Below are 20,231 nucleotides of genomic sequence, written 5' to 3' on the forward strand. Positions count from 1 at the left end.
ATACCCCCAGACCCAAGAAATACAGATTAGCTGAAATTTTTATTTAGATAGACAAAAAATTTACACCGTAGGGGATCAAATACCTAATTTTTGACACTAATATATAGTAGGATATTTCCACTGAACTCAGTCTTTATGATGCATTATTTTTGTAACTGTTAAATAATGTTTAATCAACTTAACCTTATTTCATACCTAGACTGATGAGAATTTTATCTGAAGGTACTGATAGATTATTGCATAATTTTTACATTAATTTTATTTTTAAGGTGTTTCACTATCAATTTCCAAATATGAAAGCTGATTCTTCAAAAACTTCTATTACTTGTTAAAATGCCAGAATTAGTTAACACGTGATATTCACATGTTAAGGCTGCTTTTGAATGAAAGATAATGCAGATCTTTTTTTTGGGGGGGGGGTATCTGCAGACCATTTTTGACCTTTTGTCACAGAAGTATAAATAAGACCAGTATGTAAACTGTTATATTTTTCATCTTGAATTCACTATTAAGGAGATTTCTAAAGGATCAGAGGCAATAATAATGGGCTTTGCATAGTATGAGTTTTTAATTTTGCATTTATAAAGTCTCTACAAACTTAGCTCAGTCCCTCCTGTCGTGCATTAACCTCCATGCCTCACCTACTCAGGGACATCACACTTGGACAAGAAGATATACAATTTTTTATTTGAAGTCTACAATGAAACATTAGGAACTAAATTAAATGAAACTTCTTATAATAATACAAAAACATGGAAGATTCAGCAATTTCTACCCTAAAATCTACAAAACGTTGTGGAGATAAATTAAAGAAGACCTAAGTAAATGCAAATATATGCCATGTTTGGGAACTGGAAGAAAAAAATATGTTTAGATATTGAATTCTCTCCAAAATGATCTATAGAATCAATTTAGTCTCAACCAATTTCCTGAATTATTTTGAGAAATTTGCCACTCAGTTATACAATTTATATGGAAAACCACCAGAATAGCCAAAGCAAAGTTAAAAACTAACAAATAAATTGGAGAACACACAGTATGATATTTCAAGACTTGCTGTAAATGAAGATATTTCAGAAAAGCAAAAGCTAAGAGAATTCAAGACAGTGTTGTTTTAGAAAAGGAAAGACATATATATCAGTCAAATACAACAGAGTCCAGAAATAGACCCACATATATAAATTTGTTGATTTTTGACAATGGGGTCAAATTAATTCAAAAGGGAAAAGAATTGCATTTTGAACAAACGATATTCTACTAAATGGACCACTATATGTGAATGTAAATAAATTTTTGCCTTTACTTCCCATTATGTACAAAATTAACTTGAATTAATAGATCTAAAGGTAAAACATAAAACTGTAATTATTTTAGATACAGCATAAGAGAAAATTTTTGTACTTTGAGTTGGGTAAATATTTTTTAAAGCAAAAAGAATATGAACCATAAAGAAAAAATAATATAATAAACTTTATCAAAATTTAAAATGTCTGCTCTTCAGAAGACACTATAAAAATAAAAATGTAAGCAATGATTTGGCATAATATACTTCAAAATACATATCTGATAAAGGACTTAGTCCAAACTATGTGAAGAACTCTTACAACTCAATAATAAAATTGAAAACACCCAAACAAATTATAGGGCTAAAGATGTGAACAAAACAGCATGTATGAATAGCAAGTGGACTCATGAGAAGATGCTCAGCATTGTATTAGAAGGAAATGCAAATGAAACTCATAATAAGATACTTCTACACACTTGCTGTATGTTTAAATTTAGAAAAACTAATAATTCCAAATCCTGGTGAGGGTGCAGAGTAACTGGAACTCTCCTACATTGTTTTGGGAACACAATATGGTACAGCACTTTGGAAAACAGTCTGGCAGTTTCTTGTATAGTTAACTATACACTTATCATATGAACCAACAATTCCACTGTTAAGTATTTACCCAAGAGAAATAAAAACATATACCTACATAAAGACCTGTACACAAATAGTTATGGCAGTTTTATTCATAATTATCCAAACTGGTAACAATCCAAATAACTATCAACATGCAAATGGATCAACAAATGTGATTTTTCTATACAATGAAATACTTCTCAGTAATCAAAAGGAATGAACTACTGATGGATGCAACAATATGGATTAGTCACTAAAGCATTATTCTAAAGGAAGAAAAACATTTATAAGGCTACATATTTTATGATGGCATTTATGTGACATTATGGAAAAGACAGAACTATAAAGTTAGAAACTAGATCAGTGATCTCCAGGGGCTTGGGATGGGTGGAGGGAATTGAGTACAAAGTACATAATGGAACTTTCAAGGTGATGAAAATGTATCTCGACTATGATGTGGTTTCAATACTATATTCATTTGGCAAAACGCATTGAACTACATGCTTAAAAAGAGGTGATATTTACCGTATGTAAATTATAATCCAAGAAATATGAATTAAAATGCATGAAATTAAAATAACCATTGTCCTTATAATATTTGGAAAGGTGTTTCTGATTACTACATTGGTATAGCCTTCCTTGTTGCTTATTTATGATTATGGCCACTCACCGGTGGTATTTCAGAGGGCAGAGATTTCTAAAATTAGATAGTGTATTTTCTACCCTCTGGGAGCTCACAGTATAACAGATGTTATTATGCCTGAAGACAGTTGATTATCGTCAAGGCTTAAAATAATATCATGAACAATCAGTGGTATAATAAATGTTGGGTGTGGTAATGCTATACATTTTTTTGTTATTTAAATCAATATTTGCATTTCATTGTTAGAACTCTTAAAATTAATTGTTCAATGCTTCCTAATTTTAGATTTCCGTTTCAATTTGTGCCATAAAAGAAGTAGAAAGCTTTCTAACAACCCTTACTCTAAAATTCAAAGAACAAAATGCTTATTTAAGAAATGGATATTCTGAAACCAAATTTACTTTAAAATTATTTTTCCATTTTGCATTAACCGACAGGCATACTATACAATAACATTCAGATCAGGTTGAGCAAATAAACAAGAGTGAACTACTTTTATTATAAAAGGGGAAGGTGAGATGTGCCTCTTCATTGAAAGACCTTATGAAGGCCTGGGGAATGTCCAAATCAGAAATAGACTCTACAAAAGCCCAAGAAAAAGGAAAGATCAGGAGATAAAACACACTTTGTGACTGTGCTTTATCAACTCAACCACACTGTACTGTTTTGGAATGATCTCCTCTCCTTTAATCAGGAAATTATTAAATTTCTATTGAGATACAGACTTTCTAATGAGATACAGGTTTGGGGAGTAGAAATTTTGGCAGGATTTATATCATTAAAGGTAGAAGCATCATCCTCATCCTCAGACTGGACTAGTCTATTTCTGGTGATGAAGCTACTGGAGAACAGTAAGCTGACACCAGGATTCATCCTCCCCGGGAGATAATTAGACATACCCATTGTGAGACTAATCAAATAAACTCTGAAGATTAAATCTGTTCAATCTAGGAAATATATACAAGTTTCAAGGCTTATGACAATTGAATACCATCTTCTAAACCCCTGGTTATCTCTCACTTTGCCCCAGAATACAAAATCTGCTCCATTTAAATTAAGCTGCTCATTAAATAGGCCCCAGTAATGTTCACTTTGCTGACTTACCTTGTTTCCTTTTTTTGTACTGCACTTGGCTTGTTCTTTCCAAATGCTTTGATTTTTGAAGCTTATTTGAGATTACAAATTCTCTCACATTTACATTGCCTTCACTTGAATCAGTTTCTTCTGTCCTATTACATTTGTATTTCATTTATATTTTATGTTTCATATTCATATTTCATTGCATTTCACCTCATATACTTATATTTCATAGTTCATGACATTTACCACTTATAATGATGTGTTATTGCTTGAGAATAGAGCTAATATTTTACATGCAATATTTATTCCTTGCAAATAAAGTTGCATATAATAGACCTTTTATATATCATTGTAGATTAAAGTAGAAACTATAAAACTTAATAGGTAAAGAGACATCAGTTATGAGATGCAGCATGACACTCAGAATATTTTTATTTTGATACTTTGAAAATTAATATTAACAATAATAATAAAATACAGAATAAAAAGTAACTGAATCCATGTATGCCCCATTAATATTTGTCAAATGTTAATATGTAACTTTGTTTCAGCTTTTTCATGAAAGTAGAACATTATGCATAAGTTTGAAATCTATTTTTTTCTCTCCACAATTCTATTGCCTTTTTGCTATTTATTTAGTAAGTATCCTTTTATATCACGAGTATTATAAAAATCAGTTAATTAATTCATAGAGTATTGTTTTTGGCTTTAGTATAAGTATACATAAATGAATATAAATGTGTGTATATATGTGTGTTTGTTTATCCTATCTGTACCTCAAGAAGTAGAATACACACACACACACATATGTGTATATATATACACACATGTATATATGTAAGAACAAGAAAGACATTGAGGGTATGTATGGTCCAGGAAATGGAGAAGTAGCAAAGTAAAAGATTAGAAGCAGCAGGAAAAAATGTTTTCCAAGAATTCCCTTGAATCATATGCATTCAACATGAAAGCAGCTGTTGAAGATGAAAAACTTCAAAACAAGATCAACAACGAGGACAAATAAAATTCTTGATAAGTGTAATGAAAGCATCAACTGGCTTGAAAAGAATCAGACCTCAGAGAAGGAAGAATGTGAACATTTGCAGAGCGAGAAAATCTGCAGTTTCATCATTACCAAACCCCCATAGTACAGGGAGCATAACAGGGGACCTCCCTGCTGGTGGAGCACTTCCACTAAAGAGATTGCCTCAACCTTAGCATAGATTTAACATTGTTCCACACAATTAAACATTGAAGGACCAAATTTGTAGCAAATCTGTAAGAAATAACATTGCATTTTTGAGCACTGTTTTCTAAGGGAAAAAAAACAATGTTTTAAATGAAACTGTATTTAAACTCGGCACCACAAAAATGTATACGTATATGTATATGTATGTGTGCATATTTTCTCCATGTTTCACTTTTTTTCACTATTTCAAAAATGCTGCACCTAACATCCTTTACAGCTCTCCTTGTGTACATGTTGTGTTTCCAAAAGGAGAATGACTACCAAAATTCCATTAGGTACATGCATTGCAAATATTTATCTCAGACTGTGGATTTCCTCTTAACTTTATGGGGTTAATTTTGTCCCATTTAAAAAAAAAAATCTTTCTGAATTGATGTCACAAAGATGCTTTCACATATTTTCTTATAAATGTCGCAATATTTTGCTTTTTATGTATAGGTATTTAACCCATCTGGAACTTATTTTTGAGTATGGTATGAGGTAGGTATCTAATTTATCATTCTCCATATGGAGAACCAGTTGTCCTAGCATCATTTATAGGAAGAGTGTGTCTTTTCCTTGCTGATGCATAGCACTTCTTCTGCCAAAACCACCTTCCAAAATATTCAGAGGTGTGTTTATGCCACACTGCCATGATGTTTTTTGTGTGTGTCTTTTACTAGTCTCTCTAATTTCTAGAATAACTATGTATTTGGCTAACACTACTCTGAAACCACATTGCTTTAATTAGTTAATACATTTTTAAATCTCATGGACAAATTCCTGTTATTTATTACTTTTCAAAATGGTCCTGGCTACTCTTGTATTTCTTTACATGCTTTTTAGATAGCTTGGTAAGTTCCATGTAAAATCCTGCTGGTATTTTTTTTTTTTTGGAGCTATGCTAAATTTATGAGTTTCTTTGGGGAGAATTATTATCTCCAAAATGTTGAATTTTTTGATAAAGTGTTTTATTTCTCATCCTTTACTGAAACTTTTTGCATGCCTTTTAATAATAATTAATTTATACTTTTAGATGTTGGACAATATTTGATTTCCTTATTTATAGATATGTTATAGTAGGACTTCTAAAATTATGTTAACTTGTTCCTGTTATGTGAAATACATAAATTTTTATATACATTTCATAGTTGATGACTTTGCTGAAGTTCCTCATGAATTTTCATGATTTTTTTGTTTTTAGATTTTCTGTTTAAAAATCTATCATCTATGAATAATTACAGTTTTGTTTTTTTTCCCCAATGCTTAAACCTCATTTCTTTCATGAATTAATTGCATTGACAAAAATATCCTCTTGATTCAGTTTTTAAAATGTACAATTCTTTGGATTAAGGAAGTAATTATTTATTTTTTCAAATTTATTTTTATAATGTAGTTTATAGTACTTTCGTATAACTATTGTCATTAGCTATGTCTTTTTTATCTCTGGCATTACTTTTTTAACTCTTTTTTTTTTTTTTGAAGAATGACATATAAACTAGTCATAAGTGTATGACTTGATAAATTTTTACATTTAGATACACCCAATTTTCTAAGTGGTTAAATCAATTTAAACTTATGCCAGAAATGCATGAGTCTTCTTGATGTTCTTCCTTGGCACACATCTGGTATCATTAGCCCGTTTAATTATAGCTTTTGTGGTAGAGTATAATTATTTCCTGGTTTTACTTTACATTTCCTTGATGACTAATGATTTTTTGTTGCACGTATTTTCACATGCATGTTGGGTAATTTTATGGATATATTTTATTTAAGTACATTTATTGTAAATCTGTGATTTTCCTTCTCATTCTCTTATTATCATTTGATGAACAGAGGTTATTTTAAAAATTTTTCTTTTATGGTTAATACTTCCTGTGTCTTGTTTAAAAAATCATTACTGTCCCAAGTAATGGGATAAATAAATGGATTTACTGCCCTAGGTTCTCTTCTTGCAGCTACTTGTTTTATCTTGAACATTTAGGTCTAAGATCCAACTCTAATTAACTTTTATGCATGATTTGAGATAACGGTCAAAGTTTTTTTTTTTTTTTCTTTTTCCAGTAATACAGTATTTATTATCTTCCCTCTGTCAGACCCTGAGCCAACCGCTTTCCCCAGGCTGCCTGGGGAGGTACAGGACAAGGAACAAACAGGGGAGACAAGACACAGGAGAAAGAACTATGGGAGGTGGAGATGGCTCCTTCACATGGCGAAGAGGTTGAGGAAGGCCACCATCAGGCAAAAGAGCCCCATGGCCTCTGAGAGGGCAAAGCCCAGAATGGCGTAGGAGAAGAAGCTGTTGCTTCAGAGAAGGGTTCCTGGCATAATCAATGATGAGGCTCCCAAATACAGTCCCAATTCCAGCCCCAGAGCCAGCCACCCCGACTGTAGCAGCTCCAGCTCCAATTAACTTGGCCGCTGTGTCGATGTCCCTTGAAACTGCACTGGTTTGGAAGCCACGGATAGGAATAAGTGAAGTGGTCAGAGGACGTGCGGCTGCCGAGCTGCTGTGGCTCTCATCTGTTAGTGTCTCTGGTTGCTTCAGCACCACTGCAGACAGTGATCAGCTCAATAGTGGAGAGGTTCTCCTGATCAAGGAGAGGGTAGAGACGAACTTGGCGCAAGTGTACATTTTTAGGGGATGAGGGGCTGTGGCAGAAGAGCTGTTCCCAGAGCACAGAAGACCTTCCCAGAGCACAGAAGGCCAAAGTTTTTTTTTAATAGATATTTAATTGGCTGAGTACCACTTTTTGGTAAAGACTATTGTTTCTCTACTAAATTATGGTACTGTTTTTGGTGATAAAACAAGTCACTGTATATGTTTGTGTCTATCTATAAACTATTGTGTTCCAATGATTTGTTTTTCTAAACTTAGGCCAAAAGCACCCTGTTTTAAATAAGAAATACTGAATAAATCTAGATGTTTATAAGCCTAAATTTTTATCATTGTTATTCTTATGTTTCTAAAATCATGTAGGGTTCTTGTTTTCTTAATCAGTCTTGCGGTAAGTTTTTCTCTTTCATGACTGTTTTCAAAGAAGTTTGTTTTTTCCATTTTGGGCTATTTCTTTTTTTTTGGTCTTCTTCTATGTTAATTACTTCTGTAATTATCATTATTTCTTTTCTTTTTGCTTTACATGTTGTACTTGTTTTCTACTGTTGCTATAACAAATTAGCACAAACTTAGTGGCTTAAACATTCACATTAACTTAGAGATGTGTAGGTCAGAAGCCTGGGTGAGCTTTACTGATTTCTCTGCTCCTGATCCCATAAGGCAAAAATCAAGGTGTTGGCTCCCTGTCTTCTTGTCTGAGGGAGAATCTTCTTCCAAGCTCATTCATGTCATTGGCACAATTCACTTCCTCGTGGCTGTAGAGCTGACATCCTTATTTCCTTGTTGTCTGACGAGGACCCTCTCTCAGCTCTCTAAAGCCATCTGCATTGATGTCATGTTGAGCCCCTCCATCCTCAAACCAGCAAGTCAAGTTGTTCCGGTGCTTCAAATATCCCTGACTTCCCCTTCTGACACATCTCTTTTTCTTTCAGAAAGTTCTCTACTTTTAGGAGCTTAGACACAAAAGAGCACATGTTGTACAATTTTGTACATGAAACATTCAAAAACCTAAATTTATGGCTATAAAAAAGAGATCAGTGGTTGCCAGGCCACAGGAGGGGGTTAGAATTAATTGGGCAAAGTGGAGAAAACATATTGAGGGTGATAGAAATCTCCTATATCTTGATTATGCTAGTGATTAAAAGGTGTATACATTTGACAAAGCTATTGAACTGTCCACTCAAAATGGGTTCGATTTGTATGACTCAATTTATACCTCAATAAAGTTAATTTCACAAAAATATGGTTCATTGTTGTTTAGGTGAGCAAGGTTAAGTCTGACCATTTGTTTCAGGAGAAGTCATAATATAATAGAAAAGAAAGCTAGCAGATCATTGTGTTCTAATTTTCTTTTATTCAGATGTAAGTCAGAAAACTTTTAAAATAAATGCTATGTAGCAGAATAAATTTTTTTTTCAGATTATAAAACAGAGGAACGTTCAGAAAAGAAATATTTAATGTCCTTCAGGGCCTTTGGCTGAGTCCTGGCAGAGTAAAGATACAAACATTCATTCTAGAAATTTGGAGCTCTGAGTTATAAATGTCTTTACTGGATTATGCAATTACTATGGCTTTCTACCTAAAGTTTATTCTTGGACTGTGTATTTGGAGTATGTCTTCTTCAGTTGTAATGACTTACATGTCAATAAATGCAAAACATTTAAAAATAATAATAGCCTCTGAGAAAGTCAATTTCAACTCCTTTTTGCATGTTCTGCAACATATTTTACATTTTGTGCTAACTGCAGTGTTGATTATCATGACCAACAGCAAATCCTCTCCCTGCAATAACTGAAATGTCATGTTCTAAGAAATAATCCTTAGAAAATTTTCTTTGATTTGATGCTTATAATGTTTAGATACCCTCTAAAATTTTTTTTCAATTTTTAATTTTAATTTAATTTTTAAAATTATGGTAGATTAATTATGCATAACTATATATAACATAAAGTATACCATTTAGAACATTTAAGTGTATACTTCAGTGACATTAAGTACATTCACATTGTTGTGCAACCATCACTAGCATCCATCTCCAGAACTTTTCATCTTCCCAAACTAAAACTTCACACCAAAAACAATAAAGCATCTATCTCCCTCCCCCAGCCCCTGGCCACCTCTGTTCTACTTATATCATCTCAGTGAATTTGGCTATTCTAGGAACCTTATACAGTGGAATCACACAATATTTATCCTTTTGTGACTGACATATCACACGGTATAATGTCTTAGTATTTAATGTCAACAGGATTTATTCATGTTGTAGAATGTATCAGAATGTCCATCCTTTTTCAGGCTGAAAATTTTCCATTATATGTATATATGTAGGCACCTTCGTGTGTGACCCAGACACTTCATTAACTGCTGCTCCTCTACTGGGTCTTGGAGCACGTGAATCTTTGCATGTGAACTTTGAGAGCAAGTCCTTCATTTCCTACAGCCCTCTGGCTCTCCCAGATGTAAGCTCTGCTGGTTTTCAAAGTCAGGCATCTCGGTTTCATCATCTTCCTGGGCTGGGAAGCCTGATGTAGGGTTCAGAGCCCTCACTCTTCAGGGAGGACCTCTGAGGCTATGCTGTTCCTCCCACCTGTGGCTCACAGCGCCAGGGGTGTGGGTCCCAGCCAGACCATGTTTTCACTGCTCCTAAGCATCTCAAAGTGGCTTTTTCATTTTATCCTTAGTTTTAAAAAATCTTTTCTGCTAGTCTTCAGGTTATTCTCAGAGATAGTCGCTCTCCATGTAGTTGTAATTTTGGTGTGTCTGTGGGAGGAGGCAAGCCTAGGGTTTTCCTACTCCACCATCTTTTAGCATAAATTTCTTTTTCCTTCTTCACAATTTCAGATAGAAGGTTTGTTCTTATTATAGATCTTAGCAACTTCAGTATATGATTATTTTCCTTTCCTTTTTTTAAGTAGAGAACTTTCACCTTTTCACTTTAACTGCTTTCTTTGGCATATCTGAATTGCCAGCAACACGAATCTTGTGGTTTGGGGTCATTAAGTAAAATAAGGGTTACTTGAACACAAGCACTGATACAGCAGAAGAGCTGATCTGATAACCTAGATGACTACTAAGTGACTAACGGGCAGGATACACTGGATGAAGGGATGATTCAGGTCCTGGGCTGGGGCAGCAGGACAGCACGAAACTTCATCATGATACTCAGAATGGACTGCAATTTAAAACTTATGGATTGCTTATTTCTGGAATTTTCCAATTAATATTTTCAGACCATAGTTGACTGTGGGTAATTGAAAACATGAAAGTAAAACCACAGATAAGGGAGGTGTACTGTATAACTCACATTTATCATATATATATATACACACACACAACACATACACACATACATACTACCTAATAAAGATAATGGTATTCTAAATCTGATTGTTTAAAATATTCGATACATAACCTACAAATGACCAGTGAATAATCATTATCTTTCTCCTCTAAGTGTGTATTTTTCTCTCAGTTGGTGATTCAGTGTATCTCATTTTCATCCATCTGTTAAATTACCCTTACTTATAATTAATGTCATCTCCAATCAAAGCCTCCTACACTTAAATAGAATAATGTATTTAAAAAGAAAACAGTTCTTTTTTAATAAATGGAAAACACTTCAAGTTAAAATTTGAAACAGTATACAAAACATCATTTCCTGGTAGCAGGTTGCATACAAATTATATGAAATGAATCAGAAGGGCTTGAGTCCTCTCCATGCTTAACAGGTTAGACAGTAACAGAGGTGCAGTAACCCTTTACAACCACGGTGTTAATGCTTGCTTCCAGCTCATATCTCTGCCTGGGGCAACTCAAAACTCTGTGATGGTGTGTAAGGTAGGGAGAGAAGTCCAAGAACAGGCTGCTTACATTCTTACACAAGATAGCAGGAATGTGACTTTCCTGCTGTTAGGTTTCCAATTTCTGGGATTTACTGTCTAGAAGTGATTTCCAGTTTACTAGTTATGAATGTGAATATATAACCACATCAGTTGTTATTTATTTCCTTCCTCTCTGCCAATCATGCTGCCACCCAAGACAAGGAAAATGATGTTATAAAGGGAAGAATCATTAGGGAAGAGGCATCATGCTAAGCAGTTTACCTTTATGATCTCATTCTGACCTGAGAAAACTGTGGCTTAAAAAGAATAAATGTTAGCATCATATCTAAATTAGGAGTTAAACAAATTTTGTTAGTTTGTCATAAAAAATCTAGTAAATATCAACCAAATATTCTAGGAAAGATTGTGATTAAGATCATGTATTTAAGACCACATTTTCCAACCCCAGTGTTCCTATCCTAAGGCAACATTCTAACAGTCTTTGTGTTTTACTTTCTTCTAGAGATTTCCTTCATGTTGTTTTATGTTAATTTTTTATTTTGTCAACTTCAGGCAATAGTTATTGACTGCATTTTATAAAGCTAATGATTTATCTCATTTTACCTCTTCTTATACTCTCATATTCTCAGTGTTTGACAGTTGTATTATTATCTTATTGGTACTGATTGCTTAAGCAACTTTAAATATTATAATTGCATTTTTATGTGTTTCAGTCATTTCACAGTATTTATTGGCACCCTAATTTTGAATATGAGAATAATAGTGTCTTTAAAATCTTTCTCTTTTCTTCTCCCTTTGCATATACTATATTCTTTTAAAATTTGCACTGTCAAGGTAATTAACATTATGTTGCATTCTTGATCACAATTAAATCTTTGTCTATATCTTAGCTCTGAAATTTGAGGATAATTTTAATCTTTTGATTAGGCAAATACTGTTCACCACAGAATGCTAGAGTTCAAATTCATTCTCAGGTCACTGTCCCTGGTTAGTGCAGTTAACCCGCATACAGACCTCAATTTACTGCCTATACCTGCTAATTATGGAACCTTGGTCCTCTCCTGCCTTCTCAAAGTTACTTGCCCCCCCACCTCTTTAGCATCCATGCAGCAGCTTCTGGTTTCTATCTTCGAGAAGTTTTCAAAATCTTATCCTATAGTAATTACTCTTTTCCATTCTGTTTGCGTTTATGAATTTATTCCTTTTGTGTTACACTTTTAGGAAGGTTTTGTGGCTGAAAGGAGGGCAGTGCATTTGCACAGTCCATCACCTTCAAAAGGAAGTCATGAAAATTGTAACCCTGCTTAGCTGTCTCCATGGTCCCAGCTTTTGCTCCCTAAATGAATATGGCAGTGCTGGATTCAACATCTCGACTCATTTTCAACTATATCTGGATGGCAGTGGATATTTTCCAGTACAACTCATAGGAAAACCAAAGAGGCTGGGTCAGGCCCCAAGGTGTCATGTAAACAGGTAAGATAGGTACTATGGTAAGTCTTCCTGGGATGCTGAACCAATCATTATACAGTATTCTTTCCCTCTGTTTCTTCTTAGTGCTCACCCTAGGGATGGGGCTTAATTCCCATTATCATTTTACACTTAACAGTAGTGTTGGGGATCCAATTATTGTTACCTTCCTACTTTATCTTGCTTAGGGAGACTAAGAACAAAAAACACGTACTATTTTACTCTTCAGATATGACTGACCAGTAGAGGCCTGTTACTTTTGTCTTGATTACAAGGCAAAATGTAAGCTCCCTATCCTTTATTAGCCTCCCAGGAAAAGAAAATAATCACAATCAGATTCCATAATTACTGTTTCTCAATGTAGGTAAACACTGAGGTGTCAGCTGCACAGGGTACTGCAATCCAAGAGGGGATGGTGTCTTGAAAGAAAAGTAAGCAGAAGGGAATGGAGAAACACCAGAGCAGGGCAGCTGACCTCTTCTGTTCTTGAAGGAAACTCAGATCCAAAAGGATAAGAGAAACTAAAAACAAAATAAAACTAGAGCTCCAAACAGGCTGGCTTTAGGCATTTAGAGGAGCCACTTCGATAGGTAAGAGTTCAGAGCTGGCAAAAGGAAATGGTGCCTTTCAACATTTGGGCAGCATTACCTAGAATCAAATTTAAGTTTGTGCTGATTACAAGGATGTCCCAATAAAGATGAAAACAAAAATCAGAATATGGTCCAGCACTAGGAAATAAGGTAAAGGAGAGAAGAAAAGAAATGGAAGTGCTCTTGCTCTTTGACTAGCAAACAGACTGAGATATCTGAACTAAGGAAGAAGAGAAACTTTGGGCAGAATCTAGTAACCCAAGGCAAATGTTCCCACCCTATCTTGGTTCTGTTAAGCTGTGGTGCTTTGTTCTAGTGCACAGGATGACAGACAGCTTCCAGACCCCACTGGCTCATGGCAACAGATTTTCTAGTACTCTGTAGTCCTAACTTCCCCTGGTTTATCCGGTTAGGCTGGGAGAGATGTGGACAGGTGATTTACCTTTTAGATTTACAAAGTCAAAAACTTACTTAAATGTGATTGTAAAATTCTTCTTTAAATTTTGTCTAAGTGCCTCATGCTACCATTTTACTTCAGTTCTTCCTTTTAACTTCTTTACTGAAAATTCAAAAATCAATCCTTGACTACACAGTGTTTCCCAGTGGGTATCCACAAGGACGAATCAGACAGCTCCCCCCTTCATGCTCCATGAACACTATATAAAGGTAGACGTCAAGGTGAATTTGGCACAACAATCCTCTTTCCTTGATCTTCTATTTTCTTACTTTTTTTCACATATCACATTAAGCACCACTCAAAAGCATTACCAGCAAATTTATGACATTAAAGAACAACTTGCTTCTTTAATGCTGTGAGAATCTATAAAATATAGAAAGCTAAAGCTAGAAATTCAGGATAATTTCAGTCTGATGAACATGCAAGACTCAGTCTTTAAGAACCAGATCAGTCTTAAAGTTTATCAAAAATCACTTGGATCCAATTCTTTTATTATCTGGTGTTATCATCCAACTTTTTAAGCATCTCCTAAAAGTGGACTTAATTATTGTAAGATGGGTTTATGAAATGTGAAGTGCCAGATGTAAGCTAAAACTGAAAAATTACATGAAGTCTGAATAGAACACATGCTATAGAACAAAAGCACATAATGTGATAACATATTTTTAAAAATATAACTTGTTTTCATTTAAATGTAGCAACATATGTTTATGAAAAATGGAAAATACAGAGAGAAAGAATATCAGAATGTTTAGAGCCAATAAGAGAGGTTTTTTGGTTGTTATTGTTCTATTTTTCTTGTTTGTTTGTTTTAAATCCATGGACATGCCCGGGGCAAGAACTTGCATTGTGAAATTTTGCAAAGGATTTCTCTTCTAGAAAGCAACCTACATCAGGACTAATGTTTAAGAACAGCTTGAGTTTTATAGGCAAAGGGTGGCAGAACTACTTTAATAAAGCTCACCCCTGCTGTTCTTGCTGATGGTACCTCCTGCAACGCATTAAACCTTCTCTGTGTGCCAAATAGCTGTAGTTTTAATCCATGACCATTAAAATATCAAGTTTTAAAAATCCTGGAGGCACGGAGCTTAAAACTAAGGAATACAACAAATGAATAACCATATTCCAAGGAGGAATCCAGTCATCTCTAAGATCGTCATATAATTACGTCTAATTGGTTGGCTTATGGACAAAAGCAAAAACCTGATTTCTGTCAAAGAGCATCTAAAAAACACATTTTTTTTCTGAACTGAGTTTTAATTTTTTGTTTTTATAAATATTCATGGTATGTACTTAAATTAGCATGAAATTCTCATATTTGTCCTATAGAAAACTGTCAGGAATTTATTTAAAAAGCAATAGAAACTACATTTTCCCAGTTAGAGAAAAAGTCAAAATTAGGGATAATGTGGGTTGACCTATGTGGATAGAGAATTCACATTTCAAAGCCACCCCAATATTTTAAATTTAATCATTCTAAACAGCATAGGATTTTTTTTTCTTAGATTTCAACTAATATGAATTTATTATCCATCACAAGTGACACTTTTTCTATTTGCACAGTCTCATTATAGACCAATAAACACTATCAGTTTGAACACTACATGTGTATGACTGCCCTTTTTTTTTTTTAAGAATTAGACAGACATTGCATTTCAATATAATAAAAATACTATTGATTATTTAACACTTAAAACGTTTGGTAACTAGACTTGTGGTAATCACTTTGTGGTGAATATAGATGTTGAATTTTAATGCTATAAACCTGAAGTTAATACAGCAAAAAAAAAAAAAAAAAAAAAAAGGTTTTAAATGATGATGGATCACACGTAATTCCGTGCCCTTTGATGGCTCCAAGTATAAATAGGCAATGAATCTTTACTTGAGTCAATATTCACAGTTACTTAGCACAAAAGGCTCTCGAGTACAAAATGTAATTCTTTGGTAATTTTAACTAAGAAATGGCAAATTCACAATTTATTGGTCATTTGGAATTGTTTCTAGTTCTGCTTTCTGAGGTATAGACAGGTTACGATATTGTGTTATAGTGTATGCTTTTATTTACCTGGAATACAATTCCTTCTAGCCTAAAGCTAATTCACTTTAATTCCTCATCCTGGGGTCCCATACTAATCAGAGATCAAAAAACAGCTTGAGCTGTTCTATCACCAGCTGCTCAAGGTGCTCTTGGCTCTCACTGTAACTCTGTGTTATGCAGGGGGGAGAAAGCAAATATGGATGAACTAAGCAAAAAATAAAAATATTAAATATAAAATAAAGATATGAACTCAGGTATTGCCTATAAATCTTGAATGATTATATTCTGACAGGTATGAGGAAGCACTGCATTTTCACAATCAGTTTTCACTGCTTAAATATCTAATTACACACATAATTGGGCACTTAATTGAGAAGTAGAAGAGATAGTATTACATAAATAATTTGCTTTGCTGAAATATCTGTATCAGAATCTTGTGCTTTATTTTTCTCTCCTTGATATTATAATTTGAAATTAAGCTACTATTTGCCTACAACTGGTTTTATAAAATTAAAGATAATTTGATATTTAACAAGAAGATATATGATAATACAGATGTATGTTTTATTAAGTTTAAGTAGATCTGTTTTTTGAACATAGGTGGCAGCCTACATCTTAATGATTTTATTTGTGATATCAAGTTCTACTTAAGGAACACAAGTCTCAGAGATCATGTTTTGGTTCTGTTACTGAGTCCCTAAGAAAAATTTGATGAGTCAGACATAAAGAAAATTCTATTTAAGAGTTTTTAACAAAAGGCAACTCTCACTAATTATTTGAAGGGAAAATTAATATAAAGTCAAGTGAATGAGTACAGGTCAATGTAAACAGAACTGAATCCTTGAATCAGGCTGCATGGGTTCTAATCCTGACTATACTACTTAACAGCGATGTGGGTTGGGACCAGTTACTTGCTCTGTGCTCATCTCTAAAACAGGGATAGAACAGTATCAGCTTTGTGGGTTATTTTGTGGATTAAATTTATCAATGTATATAAAAGATCTTAGAGTAATATTTGACATAAATTAGTATTATATGAGTGTTCCTTCTGGTTATTATTATTTATTTAAATAAACTATGTTTTCCATATTGCTATATGGGATGACCCCCTAGTTTATGTTCAGTGGGCTGACAATGGGTCTAACTGCAGATAATAGATCTGAACGTCTTTATTCAATGGATTAGTACGCCTACAATTTAATACCTAGCCTGACCCAAATGTTTTTGACACCTGTATGGCCCTTGCAGTTATTTAATTTTTATGATGCAATGCCAGGGAGAGAAACTTCTACCCAACTCAATCTTCTAAAGTATTAGGATCAGAGCTCTAATGTCTTTACAAAAAATGAGAAGTTTCAAATCTCATTCCTCCTTTCCTGCATGCCCTCTAATTTACCTATGCCTCTCCTTGTCGGTAAATACTGAGAATCTGTTATACTGATAACAGGCTTTCGCACACCTCTCTATTCTTTGATTGAACCCTCTGTGTTCTCTGTGCCATAATGAACTAAAAAATACACTTGTCATTGGAGTTATTATTTTATAACATATACATTTTATTCCCAAAAGAGGTATTTCAATGTATAAGAAGTTAGTATCTCTCTTGGGTAGACTGCCTATTTCTAATTCACTTAGCTCTTCCTCTGGGGTTTGATGTTGTTCCTTCATCTGGACCATATTCCTCTGCTGCCTCATTTTGTCTGTTGCTATTTGCATTTTTAGGTATATGGTAGGTTAGTTACCTTTCTGGAACTTCAGAAGCGGCCTTCTGTAGGAGACTCCTGTGTGTTCCAGCAGTGCACTTCCCTCTCGTCGCCCAAGCTCCAGGGATTCCTCCTAAGAGGGCTGCATGCGTCCCTCTGTTGTGATCAGCTGACTGTTGGGCCATCTGGCAGGCCTGGTTGCCAGGCCCTGCCTTGTGCGGATGCTGCTGATTGCCAGTTGGTGGGCTGGTCACAAGATGGCAGGCAGCAGCACCCCATGGGGCCCCAGGGCTAGTGCTGACTCACTGGTGGACAGAGTTAGGGTCCAGAAGACTCCAGAAGACTGCAGGACTATTGCTTCCTTACTGGTGGGTGAAGCCAGGTCCTGGGGTTAGTGGTGGACTATTGGCAGGCAGAGCCGCGTCCTGGAGTCTGGCTGCAGGGCCCAGGGATCCTCAAGCTGGTATCAGATCTCTGGTGGAGGGGAGCAATTCTTGACACAGTTGAGTATGGGGGTCCCGCTTGTCCCCAAGCTTGTGTTGTCCTGCCAGTGGGAAAGGCCCGGGCCGGCTGGTCCTGGGGCAGGGTCTGGCCTGCTGTGCCTGGGACCGCAGGCTGTGGAATCGTGGTGGGTGTCTTGCATCTGGTGTCCGCCCTGGTGAGTGAGGCTGTTCTACAGACCAGTGCAGGCTTCCTGGAGGGCAGAGCTGGGTCATGCCCACTGGAGGACAGAGCTGGGTCTTTGGCTCTCTGGTGGGCAGGGCCGAATGTTGAGGCGTGTCCAGAGGCAGCTGTGGGCTCCAGGAGACTTTAGACAGCCTGTCTGCTGATGGGTGGGGCTCGTGCCCAGCCCTGAGGTGTCCCGGCACTGGCGCCAAAGGCTGCTGGGCGGGGCCGGGTCTTGGCGCATGTCAGCTAGAGGGAGGGCGCCAAGACTGCAGCCGCCGAGTCGGCGCCGCCCAGAGACGCGCCGGAGGAATTCCGAAATGTGACTTTCGCCAGTTACTCTGTCCCCAGGGTGAGCCGCAGCCGCCTCCAGCCTCTGCGGGAGATTCTCCGAGACCACCAGGTAGTCTGGCCCAGGCTCCTAGCAAATGACTGCTTTAGCCCTGGGTTCCCCGTGCAAGTGAGATTTTGTGCGCGGCTGAGTGAAGTCTCCATTTCCCCCATTCCTGTGGGGCCCCTGCAGTTAAGCCCCAGGGGCCTTCAAAGCCAAGTGCCCTGAGGGCTCGTTTTCCTGTGCAGGACTCCCTGGGCTGGGGAGCCCAAATTCTCTCCCAGGAACCTATCCTGTGAGGGAACCTTTGCAGTATGAAAAAGTGCATAGCATCCCTAATCATCAGGGAAGTGCGAGTCAAAGCCACAGCATCACCTAACCCCTGTCAGAATGGCCATCATCAAAAAGAGCACGAATAACAAACGTTGGTGAGGATGTGAAGAAAAGGAAACCCTCCTACACTATTGGTGGGAATGTAAATTGGTGCAGCCCCTGTGGAAACTGGAGGTTACTCAAAAACCTAAAAATAGAACTATTATATGACCCAGCAATTCCACTTCTGGGTATTTATCCAAAAACAAAAACAAAAACATTAATTAAAAAAATACATACACCCTGATTTTCATAGCACAACTATTTACAATTGCTAAGATACGGAGGCAATCTAAGTGTCCATCAACAGATGAATGGATAAAGAAGATGATATATTTATACACAATGGAATACTATAGCCATAAAAAAAGAACAAAATTGTGCCATTTGCAGCAACATGGATGGACTTGGAGGGTGTTATGCTAAGTGCAGTAAGTCAGATAGAGAAAAACAAATACTGTATGGTATCACTTATATGTGGGATCTAAAAAATACAACAAACTAGTGAATATAACAAAAAAGAAGCAGATTGGCAAATATAGAGAACAAACTAGTGGTTTTCAACAGGGAGAGGGAGGAGGAGGAGAAACATATGGGCCAGGGAGCAAGAGGCACAAACTATTAGGTATAAAATAAGCTACAAGGATATATTGTACAACACAGGGAATATAGCCAATATTTTTAAATACATATAAATGGAGTATAGTCTTTAAAAACATTGTGCACCTGTAACTTATATTGTACAGCAACTATACTTCAGTAAAAAAGGAACTTAAAAAAGGCTGGCAATATTTTATACTATCATTATTTAGGAACATGAAAATTATTAAAAGGATTACTTTATATAAAACATAATCACTTATTTAAGTGCATTATTCCAAAGAGCAGTCTTAAGGAACAGCAATAATTTTCTTATAATGTCATAGTAATAACCATAACAATAAATAATTTAAAATATAGTATTGATAGAGAAAAGAGTTTGTACTCTAAAAATTATAATTTTGTAAGTGAATTGAAATGACCTTTATGTGGTTGAAAACAACATTGGATGGAATCATGAAAATTACAAGCCTTAAGGAAATTGAATGTCCCCTCACCCTGGCCAGTATTTCTTGGTTTGTTTTGTCTAGCTCTTCTGTTTCTATTCAATGAAGAAGCAAGTGGTAACAGTGTACCTTGAGACCCTGTTCTCTATTTGTCTGGGACCCAAGGTTTGAGAACTATTGACTTAGAGGTGAAAATTTTATCAGGTTCCAATTGCGTATGGACTAGGACCCCTATGGAAGTTTAGTTA

The 20,231-nt window shown here is 35.6% G+C and overlaps 1 long non-coding RNA gene and 1 pseudogene across 1 annotated transcript in view; both read right to left on the reverse strand.

Annotated features, from left to right (window-relative positions):
* LOC116663627 overlaps positions 1-18,566 on the reverse strand; it is a 32,354-nt gene extending 13,788 nt beyond the window's left edge. Inside the window, exon 1 of the long non-coding RNA XR_004319863.1 lies at positions 17,608-18,566. This is a non-coding gene — a long non-coding RNA (uncharacterized LOC116663627). The remainder of the gene's footprint in view (positions 1-17,607) is intronic.
* On the reverse strand, positions 6,917-7,542 carry LOC102520662 (annotated as a pseudogene).
* Positions 18,567-20,231: the final 1,665 nt, after the last annotated feature.

The sequence above is a fragment of the Camelus ferus genome, chromosome 5, assembly GCF_009834535.1.
Source record: "Camelus ferus isolate YT-003-E chromosome 5, BCGSAC_Cfer_1.0, whole genome shotgun sequence".
NCBI lineage: Eukaryota > Metazoa > Chordata > Mammalia > Artiodactyla > Camelidae > Camelus > Camelus ferus.